Consider the following 20,709-nt stretch of genomic DNA (forward strand, 5'->3'; position numbering starts at 1 on the left):
CACCCAGGTGCCCCTACCTATAGGTTTTTAAGTTTAAAGCAACTGAAATGTAATATGGAGTTAATTTAAATAAAAACAATATTTATTAAAAAAAAGTTTGGTCCAAGAAACCATGGGTAGACCTGAGAACAAGGCACAGAGATAAACTGCATTGAACAATGACAAAAAGGAGGCCATAGAAACTGGTATCATAAAAACACCGCTGTTGTATCTGTTGAATATAAACACCATGTTTGCAACACTAACATCAGTGACACTTGATAGTAGACCTGCTGCTGCTCCATCAAATAATTTGATGAGGTTGCTTTTTACTGCATCTCTAATTTAATAACCATGAGAGTATGTGTCTAAATGGTAGTCAGTCCCATGTTTCCTTAATTCAAGAGAAGCTGGACCTAATAACCAATCCATGTAGACTGCACACAGTGTGGAAGTGAGTTACCAAAAGGAAATAAGGAGCTGTTCCAAGAATGGTGAGTAGCCAGAAAAGACAGATGTTCACCAGAAGGGATTTCAATATTTTTGATTCTTTAGTTCTTAAAGTTTAGAAATACACATGCACACATACACATTTAAAGACATGCACATAATTGAGATGCAATATAAACTGTTAATATATGTGTGTATATGTAAAGGGGTTAAAAGAACATTCAATCATAGTGGTAAATTAATTCAAATATGAGGAATTTGAGAAAAAAGGCAGAAGATCATAGGGGAAGGGAGGGAAAAATTAAACAAGACAAAACCAGAGAGGGAGAAAAACCATAAGAGATTCTTAATCTCGGGAAACAAACTGAGGGTTGCTGGAGTGGAGCAGAGTTGGAGGGATGGGGTGGCTGAGTGATGGACATTGGGGAGGGTATGTATTATGGTGAGTGCTGTAAATTGTGTAAGACTGATGAACCACGGACCTGTACCCCTGAAACAAATAATACATTATATGTTAATGAAGAAATTAATTCAAATAAAAAACAACACAGAGCATAGGGCCCCTCCATCTGCACACCCCCCTCACCTTGCCCCACAAACAGCACTTCCACATTCTATTTCTAACAGAGTGGGAAGGAACAAAAGGAATTATGCCACTCAGTTATTTTCTACTTGTGCAAAAATAAAAGAAAAATTATTAAACTCTACAATAATTTTGATGCAACTTTTGTCTATATATATCAAAATTCTTGATAAAGTAATTAAAATTCAATGAATACATTTTTAGTAAATAATCAAGTATGTGTAAAATTATTTAGATAAGAACATGTCCATCTATACCAGAATTGGGTTTTTTTTCCTGAATTAGTTTTGATAGGGAAAATTAAAATAGAAAAACAAGTAACTTTTAGGTGTATTGATAAAAGAATGAAATGTCCATAAATGATGTGTCCCAAATGTTCACAGCAAAAATTGGAAACAAGCCAAATGTACTATAAATTGTGATATATTCATATAATGAAATACTGCTCAACAATAAAAACAAATGAACTACTGATGCATGCAGCAAACATGGCTGAAAGTTTTAAGCATCATGCTGAACAAAAAAAGCTGGGTGCAAAAGAGTAAATACTTCATGATCCAATTTGTATAAACTTCTAGAATAGATAAAAGTAATCTCTAGTGACAGAAATCGGATCAGTCCTTGCCAAACATGGGGAACAGATGAAATAGCTGGTGACAGGGATTGCTAAGTGGTATAAGGCGGAGATGAAATGGTTTTTTATCTTGTTTGGTTGTTATACTATATATAACACCATGTTGTTATACTATATATACCAACTATATATACCATCAATGGAAGTGTCACACATATGTGTGTGTGTGTGTCTGTATGTATATATTTCATATATTTACATATATATATGTGTGTGTGTATTGTGTGTGTATATATTTAAAATGTCAAACATCATTGTGAATCATATTGTCTGTGAATTAAACTTCAATAAAAATAATGCTTTAGAGATGAGTTTTTAACATGGAAAATACTCAAATACTATTAAATAAAAAAAAGAAAGTTTCAAAATCTATACAATGCATATGTAAAGTGTATGTGTGTGTTTGTATACGTAAAGAAAAAAAAATGCCAGAAGTGCATAGATTACAATGTATACTGAGTTTTTTAAATGTTTATATTGAATTTATGTTGAATTTAAAAATTTTTATGCATTCCCTTGTTTTCCATGCTAAGGGTATTAAAATAAAAGCACAAGTATTATTTAAGAAATTATTTGGAAATAGAAATAAGAACACATAGAATTTTAAACAGCATATTTTTGTAAGAAAAATAAAAGTAGTCTTAAAAGCAGTCTCAAAACGTCTCAGCAGAAGATGCAATTAATTTCTCCATTTGACTAAACTAAGAGTCCGGGCAGTCCTCCTTTTACTTTTGGGGGCAAGGTTGTGTAATGGCAATTTATCATCCTTTCAAACATTTGTCAATATTTACTTATCTATATTTCTGTTAACAGTTTCCAAATATAACCTGATAACTGGTTTTAAAAAATCAAACCTCTTTCCTTAATTTCAAAGAAATGGCTCAATTAGCTATTTAATAAAACTTATCTGTTGTTAGAATCTACAAATAAACCTTAAATAAGCAAAACTCTCTCAATTCTAGTTAGTTTAAAGAAACTGAAAGATGGAAATGTTGATTGAAAGTTATTTTCATTTACACTTGCCTCATCTGATATTTTCACAGATTTGTAATGAAACCTGTCTCTTGCAGGAAATATTTTCTTTCAGCAGAGTCTAGATACTTAACGCACTCAGCCTTCTAATATATGTTTAATTAGGTTTATATTTATTGAAAAATAGGGAGTCCAGCTGACTTGTTTTCAATTCCAAGACACAGAGCCATCTCTAAATTCTGACAAAATGGCTAGACTAAATCTTCATTAATGGATGGACTTTGGCTACTTTGGGTATTAAACATCAGGACCCAGGGCACTGTTTGTCTATGGCATAATCAGCTATCATTAATATGATTGGAGGGACAGATGGACAAGTAGGTGGAAGAACGGAGGGTTAAGTGGCTAAACCAGAAGAAATGAGGTGGGTGCTATGTACTTAGGTACAGAAATACAGTTAGTGCAACTATTTGGGGTAATTTTCCAAAACTCTAATCTCTGTATTTGTCTCTCACCCCACCCTAATCTGATATTTTATCATTTATTACATCACATTTTAGTTTACTAATTTTTTATTCCTATTATTACACTTCCTAATTTTTCCTTGTGCTATATTATCTCTATGTGTAAGGTGAAAACAATTTTATTCATATTAATATCTTGGTGAGTAGTAGAAATTAAGAATTAAATTGCTAATATTTAATGGATGAGTGGATGCCCTATAGGTACAGAAAATATAATAGCCAGTGAGACCATACCTGAAAACAAATTTCTCCTGTAGATTTGATCTATAATGGCCCAAAGATGGTTAGGACAAAAATAAATGTCCTTCGAGATTATTTTGAACCCTTGTCCATTTATAAAAATTCTGATTTGATGATGGGTCAAATAATTTGGTAAATTATATTCCTCACTTTATAGCACATTTCCACCCCTCTCCAATCATTAGTTTAGCATAGGGAATTTTATACTTAAATTTTCTCACCTTTCATCACCACTCCTACTCCCCACTATTCTAGAACTATATGTTGTGTTTCAGATAGGTACTTAAATATATGTGTAGTCTTGTTAAATATATATTTGTGAGATAAATGACTTAATTTATATAAAGAGAATTATACTGTAAGTATCATTACCTTTCTATTACTCAGAATTATCTGTGCATTCCTATAGGCCTTAAGAGACTGTCGGGGATATACACCTAGAAGTAGAATTACTGAACCACAGAGCAAACACACACTTAATTTCAATAAATAATACCAGATTGCCTTCTCGAATGACTGTAACTGTTTGTACTCCTGAGATTAGAGTATGAGATTTTCTTTCCTGCATCCTTTACAGCCTTTGGTATTACACTCCAATGTGATATTTTGTTATTCTGATAATGTGTTATCCCTCCTGCAACATGTGTGAAAAATAAATCCTTATTATTTTAAGTCATTGAGAGTTCTGGATTTCCCTTACCAAAGCACATCCTTTCATGATTGATTCAATGGCCATTCAGGTTTTCACTCTGCTGAATTTAAGAGCTACATCAGTTGGGTGTCCCTGAGGTTGTTAAGCTCAAGGTTTTACTTTGGCAATTTGGATATTGAAGATACATTTGCTTGTTACCACCTCACCAGCTATTTATACCAGAAAGTGAAAAGAATGATTTTAACACCAGCCTATTCTGAGCAAATAAAATGGCCATTATTCTATGTAAACCCTAAAATTATTTAAAACAAATCGTTATTTTGGAGTTGTTCAACTGCAGGCTACTAATACATAGTATGCCTTTAATCCTCCATTAAAGCATTATATAAAATTACAGCCACAGTGTTTTGTAGAAAATATTCTAATCTTGAGTATGTGATGGCTGATTCAGGTGGATGGGAAGCTTGATTAAAGCAATAGTAATCAAAGTACTGGTCAAGGAAGTAAAATTAACCATTATCCTTAGTGAGTTCCAGAAACAGTTGCAATTTGGTGTACTCTACAATTTGGAATTAAATCAGAGCTGTGATAAGCCATCACAATTTCAAATAATCATGATCTTTAATTAAGTATAGAAATGGAAGAGCTACACTCTTAAAATAATTAGGGTTTATGCTAGTAAGCAGGTTACAAATAGCAAAAAGTAAGCAATTTGCTGGCCAGAAAGCACAGAAACAAGACAAACCTAGAAATACTTCTTTTTGAACTTCTGCTTTTCTGCTTTGTATTTCATTCTTTACCACAAGCTTCTACCTCAAAATAGAATTCCAGTGTCTTATATCTCACTCTTTGGCTGACAGTGAGGTAGTCATTGACATTTCCTCTTTCTCAGCTTTCCCAGTTGAACAACAGGAATAATTAATGTCTGTGGTATAGATATCTATAAAATGATACATTCAGTTGCATAAGGATAAAGTCTGGGGCTTTCTTTTGATTGCAGGACACAGAAATCCATTCTGAACCACTTCAGGCAATACCAAGAAATGTGAAATTTGACAGGGGATAGATGAGTTTCCATGGTTGATAAAAACATGGGAAAACACAATCAAGACTCTATAAATGTGCTTCTCATTTGTCTACACGTCTCAATGCTAATTTAATCCCCTGACCAGAGATTTGATCTTCAGGCCATTAGCATGGTTTTACATATTCCCAGTTTTGCCACACAGAATTTAACACTTCATTTCCCTTACTTCCAGCTCTAAAATTCTATGACCAGGAACTTAAATAGCCTGGTGTGAATTACATAAACGTCACTATGACAAAGGTCTGGGCAGGACACTGATCATAACTGATTAAAATATCTGTAATTAAGAAAAAAAAGAATATCTACAAATAAGTATGGGCTGGGGACAGAGATGGAGAGCATAGATTACCTAATATGTGTGATTTTTCTAGATTTAAAGTTAAATGTTGGTAACTGCTTAAAATTTTCTTATAAAGTACAAGTCAATGACAGTAGCAAACAAAAACAATGAAATATTCATTGAAACTTGAATGTCCCCCCAAGAATAAAAGAAAACAATAATAAATCTAACCAGAAATGTGAATGATCTGTACTGTGAAAACTAAAAAGCACTCATGAAAGAAATTGCAGACAACACACAGAAATGGAAAGACATGCCATGTTCATGGTTTGGAAGAATAAATATTGTTAAAATGGCTACACTACTCAAAGCAATCTACATATTTAATGTAATCCCCATCAAAATACCAATAACAATTTTCACAGAGCTAGAAAAAACAATCCTAAAATTTGTATGGAACCACAGAAGACCTTGAATAGTCAAAGCAATCTTGAGAAGAAAAAGCAAAGCTGGAGGCATTACAATTCTGAACTTCTAGTTATAATACTATGCTGTAGTAGTCAAAACAGTATGGTGCTGGCACAAAAACACACACAAGGATTAGTGGAACACACTAGAAATCTCAGAGAAAAACCCACAATGATATGATCTTTGACAAGGCAGGAAAGAATATGCAATGGGAAAAAGCGTGTCTCTTTCACAAATGGTGTTGGGAAAACTGGACAGGTAGCATACAAAAGAATGAAACAAGGCCACCTACTTACACCATGACACAAAAATAAATTGACACACTCAATTAAAAAATATAGGCCTGTTCTCTAATTAAAGAAGATCCTTTTATTATAACAAGAGTCTGGCTTATGAAATTAGAAGTTTAACTATGTTGCATTTTCTTTGGTGAAAGAATTATTTCTATGACAGTTTAATTCTGCATAGCTGGCAATTAAACTATTTAGTTTATATTTTCATGAAACCTCCTCTGAGACCTGACTGTGTTATGCACCTTTTGAAGGAAAACAGTCACTTACTATTGAGGACATGTAATGTGGAGACAGAAAGAGGTTAAATGCTATACGATAAACCTAAATAGTATTGACTGATACATGCACACCAGAGTAATCCATGACCCAGGATTTCTAACCTATCCATTCCTCCAATGAATAGCACCATTTCTCAGTGAAACTGAGCTCAGCTACATTCAAAAGGAACGAAAGGTGGCTGAATTTAACTCATATGAATATGGAAGACCAACAATCTCTCAATTCAGAAAGATGTTTCACTTAAGAAGACTTGTTATTCAAAAAAATATCTAGCCAGTGGAATTCTTGAAATACAAGAAAAATAACAATCGGTAATATGAGGTCAGATTGTTTTTTTCCTGTAGGAGGGATATCACATAGGTCTTCACAAGGGCATCTAATTGTGACCACTATCTATTTCATAAAAAACTTTTTTCTTTTTAAAAAATTATTATACCAACAACAGAAACAGCATCAGTGACTACTATTTACAATAGGCACTGTGGTACTTTACATGTATTATCTCATCTGATCAATAAGTCCCATGTGACAGATACAGGCACTCAATATGCCCATTTTATCCATGAAGAAAATTAAGCTCAGAGAGACAACTTATTCAAGATCCCTCAGTTAATAGGTGATAGTGCAAATCAAGGCAATCTGACTCCTGGGTTCTCCATATCAATCCCTGCATTAAAATAACTCCTACATCTCTTGTGAGCACACCCAAACTGTAAAAACCAAAACAAAAAGGCAAAGTCACCAAGAAAGTGATTTTAGCACTTCATAAGTAGCTAAATTTAGAGTAATCAAAGGGCTATGGAGGGTTAACCATTAGGATTAAGATAATAATAACTAACACTAATTGAGCCTTCACATAATTTTTTTTCATTTAACATTCACAATAAACTCTATGAAGTAAATATTTTTCTTCTTTTGTTATATATGAGGAAATTAAGTCATATGGAAATTAAGTAACTTGCTCAAGATGACACAACTAATAAAAAAGTATCATGAATTGAAATCAATCTCTCTGGTTCCCCAGCCATTTCTCAGTCTCTGTAGTTCATAGCTGTATCATATCCCCACAGAGTCACATTTTACTTGCTGACTCACTGTTAACAACTTAAAATAATGAATACTGAAATTGAAAAAAAAAAAAAATATATATATATATATATTTCCAACCTGCAATGGACTATAACTATTTTGCAACACTATTTTCTTTATATCTAAATAAAATAGGCCATCCAAGGCAAGAAATAATGATAAACAATGTGGTAAGAAAGGGGCATCTGAGAAAATATGCTGATCAGACTAAGGTGAAAGCTATTGTCACAGAAAATTACAAGATACCATTCTGGAAAGCTCTGAAGAGCAGAAGGCATGGTTAAATTAGTTATCTTCTTTATTCTACACAACAACCCTGAGGAATGCAGTATTACTGTCATTTGGGGAGATTAAATGACTCATTAAGCTAACAATTGGTAGTGGTAAAAATTTAAACATAGCTCTAATTCTGAATCCTGAGATTTTAATATCTGGAATGCTTACCAAAAAACAGGAGTAAGTAGTTAAAGAGACTACTTAGAAATTCAGTAACTTTACAAAATAAACAAGAAGAGAAAAAGAACAATGGATGGGAAAAGTTTTTTTAAAAAGCCCTTATATTAACATTGCAGCACTCTTTTTTAAAATTTAATTTAATTTTATTTTTTTTTCTAGTGTTCCAAAATTCATTTTTTATGCCCCATACCCAGTGCTCCATTCAATACGTGCCCTCCATAATACCCACCACCAGCACTCTTAAATTACAAAGGATTCAATCAGATGAGTAAAAAAAAAAGTTTGTAGTTTATAAGAATTAAGTTTAATACATCCAATATAAGACAGCAAAACTTGAGAAAATAAAAATCAAATAAGAAGGAAAATAACATGAATTATATTACAGGAAATTTTAGGAATTCTACTCTATTCAATTTAGAAGAGGACAATGTCCTTTAGGAGGTAGACAGAAATATTAACAAACTAGATTTTTGTTTATTTTGGGAGAAAAGTGTACTGTGGGGAGCACTTAGCATGAATTGAACACAGGTTTTCATACAAAAGTGATACTGAGATGGGAATAGGATAGGTATATGGTAGTTAGATTTGGGATAGAAAATGGAGTATCAAATTCAGGTCAATGAAAGGGTAAGAATCTAACTGAAATTGACAGGGTCTTAACCAGAAGCTTATAATTTCCTGATGGTAAATAAAGTAGCAGCATTCTAGGTAAGAGCATGGCCTTAGATGTGGACTGCCCAAATGAGAACCATCACTCCATCATTTTTGAGCAGGATCCTTGTCACCAATGTACCAAATCCCTCTCAATCAGTTTCTTCACTTATAAAATGGGGCTGATAATAATAGCATTCACATCATAAAGTTGATGTATACATAGAGTAGGATAATATATGTAAAACATTTAGCTTCATGTTTGGTATGTGATAAGTAATCTGTAAATTCTACATAAAGAGAGAAATCACTGGGCGAGATTTGGCTTGGCTAAGCACTCCTCATTTCCGCTGGGTATTCTTCCAGGAGTGGAATGAGAGTAGAATCTTAATTTACAGAGAAGAAGCTGATTATGATCTGCAATAATGATCCTTTTGAGTCTCAAAAGGAAAAGGAGGAAAGGCATCCAGACAATTCTTTTGTTAACACCAGTTTCCAGGCATTCTGAGCCTCTTATAATCTCTCTCTCTCTCTCTTTCTCATTCACACTCACTCACTCATTATGTATCTATTTAGTTAGTTTACAGGTCAGTTTTTGTGTGTGTGTGACTGAACTATGAAACTGATCCAGCACTTGTTCACTGAATATGTATAAATTATATATTTTATATATACATGTATATAATATATATTAGATGTTTACTTTTGACAGGCATTATACTAGATCCTGGGGAACAAAACAGAATGTACATGCTCCCTCGGAGCTTCTAATCTGGTGAGGGTGAGAGAAAAACTAAATTAAATTAAAGAATTGCTTTTATTTAAATTTAAATTTAATTGATTAAATTAAATTAAAGAAATTAAATTAAAAAATTAAATAATCTGTGAGATGGCTATATGATCATGAAGACAAAGTGAGATAACAGGATTGAGAATTGTGGCAGAGTTTGTTTGTATAGGCTGTTCAGGGAAAACCTCTCAGTTATAAAGTCAGGTATGAAATTATAGAAAGTTGGGGCTGTTGTTGGTTTTCACTAATATGCACAGAGATATACATACATTTATTATTTATTTATTTAATTTTTGGTCGGGGGAGAGGTAGAGGGAGAGAGAGAATGTTAAGCAGGCTCCATGCCCAGTATGGAGCTCACCATAGAGCTCTTTGATTTTACAACTCTGAGATCATGGCCTGAGCTGAAATCAAGAGTTCGATGCCTAAAGTATGAACTCACCCAGGCACCCTGCACAGAGACATTTAAAATAAAAGGTCTAACCATATGATTTTACTCATATGTGGAATTGAAGAGACAAGATAAATGAACAAAGGAAAAAAAGACAAAAAAAAACCCCAAAAACCCAAAACAGACTCTTGCATCTGGAGAACAAGCCACTGGTTGCCAGAGGGGAGTTGTGTGGGGAATGGGTGAAATAGGTTATGGGGTTTAAGAGTACGTGTATCACGATGCGCATAATCTACAGAACTGTTGAATCACTGTATCGTACACCTAAAACTAATATAACACTGTATATTAATTATACTTCAATAAATAAATAAATAGTCTTCAAGAATGAGAAAGAAATAAAACACTCAGAATAATGCAAGAGATAAGAAATAAGACATCACTGGGAATAATGTGATAATCAACTCAGTTCACATACAAATTCCTGCTTTCAGTCCCTCACGGGGTCTAGCTATGTTTCCTGACTATGCATCATTCCATTATTTTACCCTCTGTGATTAAGCTAACTGTTGATTATTTGCAACCAAGTGTTGCACAAATATACAATCACATTCGCATAGTGAAATAGAGTTTTCAATTTGACTTGCTCTTCACGGAAAGCTCCTATTTTCAGGCTAGGAGACACACTGGGAAAGGAATATGATTAAAAGATATTTATTATTCAGATATCTCTTTTAGTCCTTCTTCAGTAAACTTGGATTGTACTTGAATCCTGTATTCTCCCTCCCTTAGGATATTCATTTCTCCACCGAGAACCCTAACACAAACACAGAAACACACATACACACTCACAAATGGAGGAGGTTTCCTGGGCCCTCATGCAAATGGACACCTCATGGGACTGAAGCATATCTTTCAGACATTTCCAGAAAATTTTGAATCACAAAATGAATTTTTACTAATCGAGGATGATCTTATTTTTTTTATTTTTATTTTTTAACATTTAAAAAAAAAGATTTATTTATGTGACGGAGTGGGGAGAGAGAGAGAGATAGCGCGAGTGAGCACATAAGCAGGGAAGGAGGAAAGGGAGAAGTAGGGTCCTGCTGAGCAGGGAGCCAGATGCAGTGTTTGATCCCAGGACCATGAGATCATGACCCGAGCCTAAGACAGATGCTTAACCAACTGAGCCACCCTGGAGCCCTTTATTAATCAAGGATGTTTTTAATAAAGGGTTAAACTTTAGAAAATATAAAGTTCCTTCTTTAACTATATCCTGAGAGAATGTGGATATAATTAATAAAGTTTGGAAGGAGCCCCAGTGCAATAAATTGAAGTAGGTTTCCTCCAGCTTGAAGATTAAAAAGGAGGAACAGAAAGAACAAAAATTGCTTTGCCATCATTCTCTAGACTTGGTTACCTGAGTTTTGGTCTCTCAACTAAACTTCAGTAAGAAAATAAACTTGGGAAACTATCATCTAATACATGAGTATAATGGGATACACACATTCAACTTGAAACATACTTTTACCAACAAAAAAGATAATAATTGTGATACCAGGTTTTGTCCTTTCTGAAATAAAAATTCTCTTCTGCCTGGCCCAAAGTGAGACTTCTATCATTGCTCTCATCCTTATCCTTATCTTCATCCTCCTCCTCCTCATCTTTTGTATGTGTTAGATGAGGATAATATTTCAAGAAGTAGTAATAATAAGTACAGAGAAAAAGTTTTCAGCAAGCATATGAGTTAAACAGAATTCCAATTGAATGCAATTTGCCTATAAAGCTCTGAAAGTGAAACAGCAGAAATTTATTGTGCTTATTAATACCATGGATTGCTGAATTCAATAAGACTGTGACCCCATAAAAATAATAAAACTACTTCACACTTTATAGAATTTAATAATTTTACTTAACACTTGTACATACCTATTTTTCATTAAATATATGAACAGTGTTACTAGGGTTATTGTTTTTTTTAAAGATTTTATTTATTTATTTGACAGACAGAGATCACAAGTAGGCAGAGAGGCAGGCGGAGAGAGAGGAGGAAGCAGGCTCCTTGTTGAGCAGAGAGCCCAATGCCGGGCTTGATCCCAGGACCCTGAGATCATGACCTGAGCCGAAGGCAGAGGCTTTAACCCACTGAGCCACCCAGGCACCCCACTAGGGTTATTGTTAATATTAGAAGTTCAACCTTATTGGGAATATTGTCTAAAGAGAGTGATAATAATAATTATTATTCTAATGATAACTCTCTCTTTTTGAGCTCAAATGTGTCAAGCACAGTTTTAGTTTATCCATATTAAGTTATTTACTTCTTATAAAATCCTATGAAGCCAGTATGGGTCTTTTTTCTCTCCATTTTAGAGATGAGAAAGTTGAGGTAAAGATCTACTCAGTAACTTGCCCACTGTCACTATAAAGTGGAGAACCTTAGATTCTCAAAGCCGGGCAATGTGGCTGTATAGTACCTGCTACATAGATGTAATGTGAATACCAAAGACAGAGAATGGAAAAGGCAGAAGAGGCTGCAGTAATTTAAACATTATGTAACTCCACTTTAACTAAAATACTAATTCTCTTTGGTACATTTAGGTTGTATTCTTACTCCACTCCCTAAATAATGGCTTCATAATGTGCTTTTGGTGGGGATGAGAGGCAATGATGACCTTTTCTGAACGAGTAAATATTTTGCTTTAAGATAGATAATACCTTTGATAGACTCAAGTGCTGGTTCAGAAATATATTAGCTTTTTCTTTTGTATTCTACTAAAGCTCTTTGAGTCTCAACAGTAAGAGTGAAATGATGATGATAACATCTACATTTGGGGCTGCTGTGAATCTTAGATAAGGTGCATGGACTCCAGGGTGCCTAGTACATAGTGATTGTTCAGTAGAAATAAGATACTTGCCCTTAACCCTTAGTCAAATTTCATTTATAAAAACTAGGTTCCTAGAAAGACTTAAGAATAAACTTAATGAGGTAAAATTCTTATAAATTATAAATAAAATTGTAAAGTCCTATGAACTGTAAAGCAGGATGATTATCTCAACATGAAGACTTGTGAAGTTCAATACATCATATTATTAATAGGCACAGTATGTTTTGGCACTTTACTTTCAGAGATTAGGAAATCACAATCATTTGGAATACTTTCCTTTTTTTTTAAGATTTTATTTATTTATTTGACAGAGATCACAAGCAGGCAGAGAGTCAGGCAGAAAGAGGGAGGAGAAAGAAGGCTCCCTGCTGAGCAGAGAGCCTGATGTGGGGCTTGATCCCAGGACTCTGGGATCATGACCTGAGCTAAAGGCAGAGGCTTTACCCCACTGAGCCACCCAGGCACCCCTAGAATACTTTCCTTTTAATTAACTCATATGTTACCTGAAAACATTTGCTTCTTTTCTTCAGGCAATGCTGTTAATTTCTGACACTGTTGTCTAATCTAACAATCTTTTTTTTTTTTTTTTTTTGCAAAATTTTCTGAGGTATCTCTTCTCTTTTCCTCTTTTTCCTAATTATCCTTTTATGCCTTTGTCTATAGTTTGGACTATGACAGGGATATTCCTGGAATATTACTAAGTATTTATAAGCCCTTCTAAATTTACATGAGGTTCGGGACGCCTGGGTGGCTCGGTTGGTTAAGCAGCTGCCTTCGGCTCAGGTCATGATCCCAGCGTCCTGGGATCGAGTCCCACGTCGGGCTCCTTGCTCGGCAGGGAGCCTGCTTCTCCCTCTGCCTCTGCCTGCCATTCTGTCTGCCTGTGCTCGCTCTCTCTCCCTCTCTCTCTGACAAATAAATAAAATCTTAAAAAAAAAATATTAAATTTACATGAGGTTCAAAAATCTTTTGACAAGTAGACTGAGAAATATTTTAGTTAGAAACACAGAATATTGGATCTAGAATAAAATTTAGACATACATTAAGTCTACTTCTATTTATTATTGATTAAAATGATGGAAAGAGTCTAGTATAATGACGTATCTGCATGTCAAATCCCAGCCCTACCGCCTTTGGCTGTATAAGCCTAGGACAGTGACCTCACCACTCTTAAGCTTCATTTTCCTCAATGTCAAAAAATAATAAAAAATATATTCATTATAAGGTTGTTGTAAGGAATAAATGAGCTCATATATAAAGGTACCTGACACATATCAAGTAATAGGCAAAATTTATCTAATATTGCTATTTTTGTTAAATACAGCATATATTATTTATCTGGAATTATAAAACAGTTTAACATGTATCTCACATATGACAATCCAGTTATCTGAGAGAAAAGAAAGCATATGTCTCATTTTATAGGTAAATCATATGTTAGGATGTAATAAGGCTGGGACTGGAAATAGAATTTTGTGCCTTCTAATTCTTTTTGTACTGTAAGTATTCAGTCACTCATCTTTGTACTTAGCTCCTGCACAAAGTAGCATATTCTGCAGATATTTAAACAACTCACTTAGGACATGTTTCTTCCCTAACTTTGAAGACAAGTGCTCATGACTATTTCTTTCATTTGGCTTTTTAATGTCTTTGAAAAAATTTCTTTTAAGTCAAAGGTTAGTACAAAGGCAACAGTCAAGTTTTCCTTCCATATATAATAAGCCCTTTCATATATTTCTATTAACTTATTCATTATCTTGTAGAGGCCTGAAAAATTTTTTTGAAAAAAAATATAACTTGAAGCAAATAATTAATAAGAAAAAATAATTAGATGGAATTAATCCAGGCAATGAACACTTCGTAAGGACCTATATGAATATTTTTTGCTAAGCAATACATTCACTTGGAACCCAAGTCCAATTTATTGAAAGCATCATGTAGTCAATAAAGCAGTTTCTCTAACCAAATCCTTATGAATGATGTAACTTTAGATCCTTCCACTATAAATGCTCTTCTAAAATATTTCCATCTGTATTATCAATTACACTTAAAAAAAGGACTATGGACCCTGAGAAATAATCTGGGGGTTTTGGAGGGGGAAGGGGTAACAGGGTGATAGGTACTGAGGAGGGGCACATGCTATGATGAGCCCTGAGTGTTATACTTAACTAATGAATCATTGAACACTCCATCATAAACTAATTATGATGACTAACCGAACATAATAAAAAAAAAATAAAGTAATTATCATGGAAAACTTCCATATACTCAAGTAATCATACCATAGTCTAAATCATTTTTGATAATCCTCTTTCAGAATTGTTCAAAAAGTTATTTTATGTGCTGAATATATATACATTTACAGAAATATTAAAACAAACAAACAGAGAAAATAGGACTCAAAGTATCCATGTTGAGTGGAATTCTGGCCAGGCCATGTTTTCAGGTAACTCTGAAGCAGGATTATTTATAACTGAAAATTTATAACTGGAATTTTTTTTAAAGTTTCTTGGAGAAAGTAAGAAGTTCTACTGAATATATCTCATCAGTTTAGAGACGCTTGAGTTCCATTCACTTATTCATTTAATATTTGTTAAATGCCTAATACATATGAGCCAGTGTTTCCATTTCTGTGGTTTTATTTTGACTTACTTTGGTCTCTTGGAACTTACATTCTACTTGAAAAGTTAGAAAACATATCAGCAAACAAGGACTTCTATTATGTGAGGAAATCTTAGAGCTAACAAGCAAACCTGGGCTGTCAAGCTTCAGAGACCACTCTCCAGTATGTCCTCTCATAAACAACCAACACTTTCAAGACATAACCAAGCACTGCAGAACACTGCAAAATGGCAATCTCTTAAAGAAACAGCACGCAATTCTGAGGGCAGGTGAAGAGACACTGCATTCCAGATAATTATTTCAATGAGAATTCCAAAAGCAGATGATGGATGGCTAGTTTATAATAGAATCTGAAGCACATAAGAGAAAATGGGGGAGAAATACGGACATTTGTTAGTCGTTAGAGGTCAGTAGTGAATAGTGAGTAGAAGGTAATAGAAGCTACAGGAATAGCTACTTCCTTGCTTATTTATTTCAACTCCTGCCATATATTCTTTTGTATCAGTGAAATGAGCAGTATTAAAATGGTCCTTCCTTTACTCAATGTACTGATACTATCTCAGAAAAATTTAAGATATCAATGCTAATTCCTAGGAATTATTATTTTTATTTAGTTCATTATGCAAGTATTAAATAGATCAAGTATTTATATTTTAATCCCAATTTATTTTTTTTTTGCCCTCAAGGATGCTAACCTGGTAAATTTCTTTTCATTTTAAACTTTATAACTAGTACATATTTAGTATTAGGAGAATCATTGTAAGGAATATTTGTATAACTGAAAAATTTCCAAAAGAAGTATTTATCAATGTACTTGGTCTACCCACAATAAGAAAGCAATTGAAAAACAACAACAACAAAATGATTTTTTATGACCATCATTATCTGAAGACCACACTAAGTTGTCTCACATGCTCTATATGTATCTGGATATGCTACAGAAAACTTTCAAGACCCCCAATCTTTAGTTCCTTATCCTATTTATGCTTTCCCATTTCTGTTTTTTTTTTTTTCTTTTGGTTTAGATACTGCAAATACCTAACCCCATATTATAAGAATCTATGCTAGAATGTCTATTTAGCTATTAAGTTCGAGATAGTAACATCCACTTTAGCTCAGCAATCCTGGGAATACTTCCACTATGCCCTCAAAACAATCCCTACTTTCTAGGGACTCAGTAAGACAAACCCTTCCCTTTTATTAGATTTCAGGATACTTCATTACTTCAGCTCCAAAAGCCTGGACCCTGCTCATCATCTGTGCTTCATCTGATTGCAGACTGTAGAGATGGCAGAACATTCCCAAGAACTGCAAACCCTTGGATCCTTTGGTACCACCTTCCAGATTCCCATTTTCTGTACTCTCAGTATACGCAGTAATAAAGATGAATTTAGAGTTCTTTTATAGCAAATCTCCACAAGCCCATCCAACCCCTAATTGCCAATTTTTGATGTTGAAATGAAGCATTTAATTGAGAAATTCAGATAAGCTCTACTAACAACAGGTATTACATTACTTAGAACACTTTTTCACATAAGTAAGAGCCACTCTTTCTACACACACTCATAAAGATCCCTGCACATACTGACTAAGCAATAAAATTTAGGGATTCTTTAATCTTCCCCTCCCTTTTCAAAAAAAAAAAAAAAAGATCAACAAAGCACTCTTCTGTGACGGAGATTCATGAAATATGCTGAAAATCTCTGTGCCCTGAAGAGTATTCCTGAATCATATGCTTTAAACTTTTGTAATACTGCCACGTGTGTATTAGGTCCAGTGAGATTCATCTCTACTGAACCCCTCTAGTTAATCAGTAGAGAAAAATGATATGGACAAGTGTTGGACTCTGAGATGATATGTTTTCTAAAACCTTGTGATTACCTGGCATTATCTTGGAGTCTCCTGCCATGCATCCTGGGAAATACATTGCTGTACAATTAGCTGGAAGCATAGTCTTAGTAGGTTGATCAAGCTGGAATTGCTTCTTTAACAGTTCCCTTTCCACACACGGCTTAATTTAAAATCCCCAATAAAAACTATGGCTACTTGGTAAAGACTTGGGGAGTTGCTTCAGGCTCTATTATCCTCAAATCCCGAGCCCCTTTGCTCTGGTTGGTTACCCTAAATTCCACTTATTCTCTAAAGTTATCCCATTTGAATGAACTCCAGGCACTTTGTTTTTGTGATTTTCTTTAGCTCTGTACTTTGCAACTTGGAAATTATCTGCATCCTAATTCCTGGCTTTAGCCCAGGCTATTAGGACTTTTTCTACAGACTTTCATGTCTTTATAAAACTAGATCTCTAATTTTTAGAGTTACATACTAATTTGAAGTCAACTAGAAGGTAATCTCCACAAGAGAAGGAATATATAAGCTGCTGGGTCCTAATGTCTGGAATAATATGTTAGGCGTTTAGTATGTTTTTGTTGAATGAGTAAATCGGTGAGAAATCTGTGTTACCAACAGAGAATCTTCTGAAAGTTGCAGCATTAATCTAATGGCAGAACAAGAAGCAGAATCCAGGCTATCACCAAGGTACTTTCTAGTGGACTTCTAGTGGACTTGTCTATAGTCACCTTTATTCTTATGGAGAGAAAAGCAAATATAGTCACTAAAAATATTTAGCAAACCAACAAACACTAATTAGGGGTATGTATCATATTTGGATTTTGAGTTTTAAGTGAGAAGGAGTAGCCCGCTTTCAAGATAGCTCCAATGATCTTGCCTCCCTGTATGCATGATCCTGATTATCGGCGGCACTTACTGACTCACTTCTAATGAATTGAGTAGGTAAAAGCCACCTTTTCAGAGACTTGAGGCAGAATCACCTCACTTCACCCAATTATGCCTTTATCAGATTCTGACTCTTCAGAATCTGTGTGAGATAATATATGATTATATTTTGAAGTTCTAACTTGTGGAATAATTTGTTGAGCAATAATAGACTACTAATGAAATACATTTCTATAATTCTACTACCATTAACAACCAAAATGATAAAGGTAAAACTGCTGTGTGTGTGTGTGTGTGTGTGTGTGTGTGTGTGTGTAACAGATATATTATTTTCAGTTCAGGCTCACTTTATGTAAATTTTATATGCTATATCATATATATAGAGAGAGAGAGAGAAAGAGAGAGAGAGACAGATTTCTATCTCTATCTCTATATCTATGTATAAAATGCATTTACTAGACTTTCAAGGCAGATAAGGAAAGATAACATCATGGTGATATTCCAAACATTGTTGCCCATTGTCTTGCTCTACTTTGGCCATGTTGGCTTATCTGGGTGTGTGCTGCTGCAATGAAGTTTGTAAACATCCTTACACGTGTGTGGAAATAACAATATAAATGTAAAGAGGATTTTACATATTATTTTGTTTTAGAAGTGCATTCAGGCCACGTAAGAAGACACATACCATGAAACATTATATTCTGATGAAAAGAACAGAGAAAAGAAAAACATTTAATAAAGATGATTTTTGAATTCTGACTCTGTCGCTAATTAGTTATATAACCAAGAGCAATATAACCTATCATGTTTGATGACCTAATAAAAAGGATTTTGATTAAAAAGTCATAACAAAGTTAATGGTTTTGAGAATAAACTAATATAATTTATGAAGAGTGGTTTTGTTTTATTTTAAAATATGCTACAAGTCAAACAGGAATTTACTTTTTATTCTTTGAAAAATTTAGATTTAAATAGATGAATGGCCAAATATGTCTTATCAGTTCTCAGTAATAAGGCAAGGAAGAAATTCATACTCTGTTCTGAGGAGCTCTGCAGAAGAAACAAAAAAAAGCTTCTGACATGCTTTATACTGTGGGTTTCTCAGAAAAGCCCAGGCTTTTTTTGCCTGGTAAGAAATAAATAAAAGTGTTCCTTGAAACCTTTAGTAAAGTCTTTTTCTGGCTTTTCCACTTCCTCTTAATTTTGGTCAGTCTCATGCAAATTAAATTTGGAAGTATTCAGATTTAAAGTCCCCCTTTAATCTTTCATCTAAACATTCTATTCTCAGTTCTGGAACCCACCATGTCCCACCAACACATTACAAAGTATGTAATTTCTCATGACAACCACCCAGAATGGAGAAATTGGCTAGGCTAGAGCAAAGTAACAGGGTTTGAGTTTTCTAAATTTGCTGTGGAAGATGTATCTCCTAGATGATTCCAACTTGATTTGGGATTATTAGTATCATACAAATCCAATCTTTTCGTAATTTATTGAAAATCAACAATAAAATGCCAATGAGGCAGCCAACTCACAGATTCCAATGACAACTGGTTTCAAGATTCCAGTGCAGCATAGGGCAGAAGACATGACCTTGTGAAACAGAAAGCACCCAGATTAGAATGTGCATCCTCTCAGACTGGCTTCTTTCTCATACAATATGCATTTAAGGTTCCTCCATGTATTTTTATAGCCTGGTATCTTATTTCTTTTATTATTTAATCATATCCCATTGTATGATATACCACAGTTTGTTTAGACCATTTACCTAATAAAAGACATCTTGGTTGCCCCAATTTTTTGACAAACTACTATCAACCTTCATGTGTAGGTTTTTGTGCAGGCAGTTTTTTCAACTCCTTTGGGTAAACAGCTCAACTGATGGATCATATGATAAGACTATGTTTAGTTTTCTAAGAAATTGCCTTCCAAAGTCACTGTGCCACTTTCTGTTTTCACCAGCAGTGAATGAGAATTCCTGTTTTCTCAATCCTTCCCAGCATTTGATTGTGGTCTGTGATTTGGATCTTAGACATTATAATAGGTATATAGTTATCTTTTTGTCTTTTTAAATTTGTAATTCCTTAGTAACATATGATGTTGAGCATCTTTTAACATGCTTATTTGTTATCTGTATATATTCTTTGGTGTTGTGTCTCTTCAGTTTTGTCTACTTTTTAATTGGGCTAAAAAGTCACACCCTTGCTGGGCTTGCATACAGCCCAGCAATGTGTGTGGTATTCCATATTCTTAGGAGTGTACTGGGCTTTACAAAACTTGCTATAGTCATTTTATTCCATAGTTTTTCCTCTGAAGTATTTTAGTCAATCTCATTAGCCCCAACTGTTATTGCCTCCTTAGGGGGATTCAGTGTTAATCAATAGCAATTGATTGTTTTCTACAAACACTCTGAAGATAGGATTGTTCTGTAAACACTCTGCAGATAGGATTGTTTGCATAGAGCAAACTCTAGAGTCAGATCAAATAAAAACAATCCCTGAGAATGGAGCAATTCCAGAAAGCTATGCCCTGGGTCAAATAGTAACAATAATGCAAGGGTAGTGGTTTCTGTAGTGTTCTGAACACATATTGCCTTTCTTGTGGCTAGGTGCTATTTTTCACAACTACCATGGTTGTGAAATTGTTTTCAA

This window comes from Lontra canadensis, unplaced genomic scaffold (genome assembly GCF_010015895.1).
Source record: "Lontra canadensis isolate GAN:19392208 unplaced genomic scaffold, GSC_riverotter_1.0 scaffold19, whole genome shotgun sequence".
Classification (NCBI taxonomy): Eukaryota; Metazoa; Chordata; class Mammalia; order Carnivora; family Mustelidae; genus Lontra; species Lontra canadensis.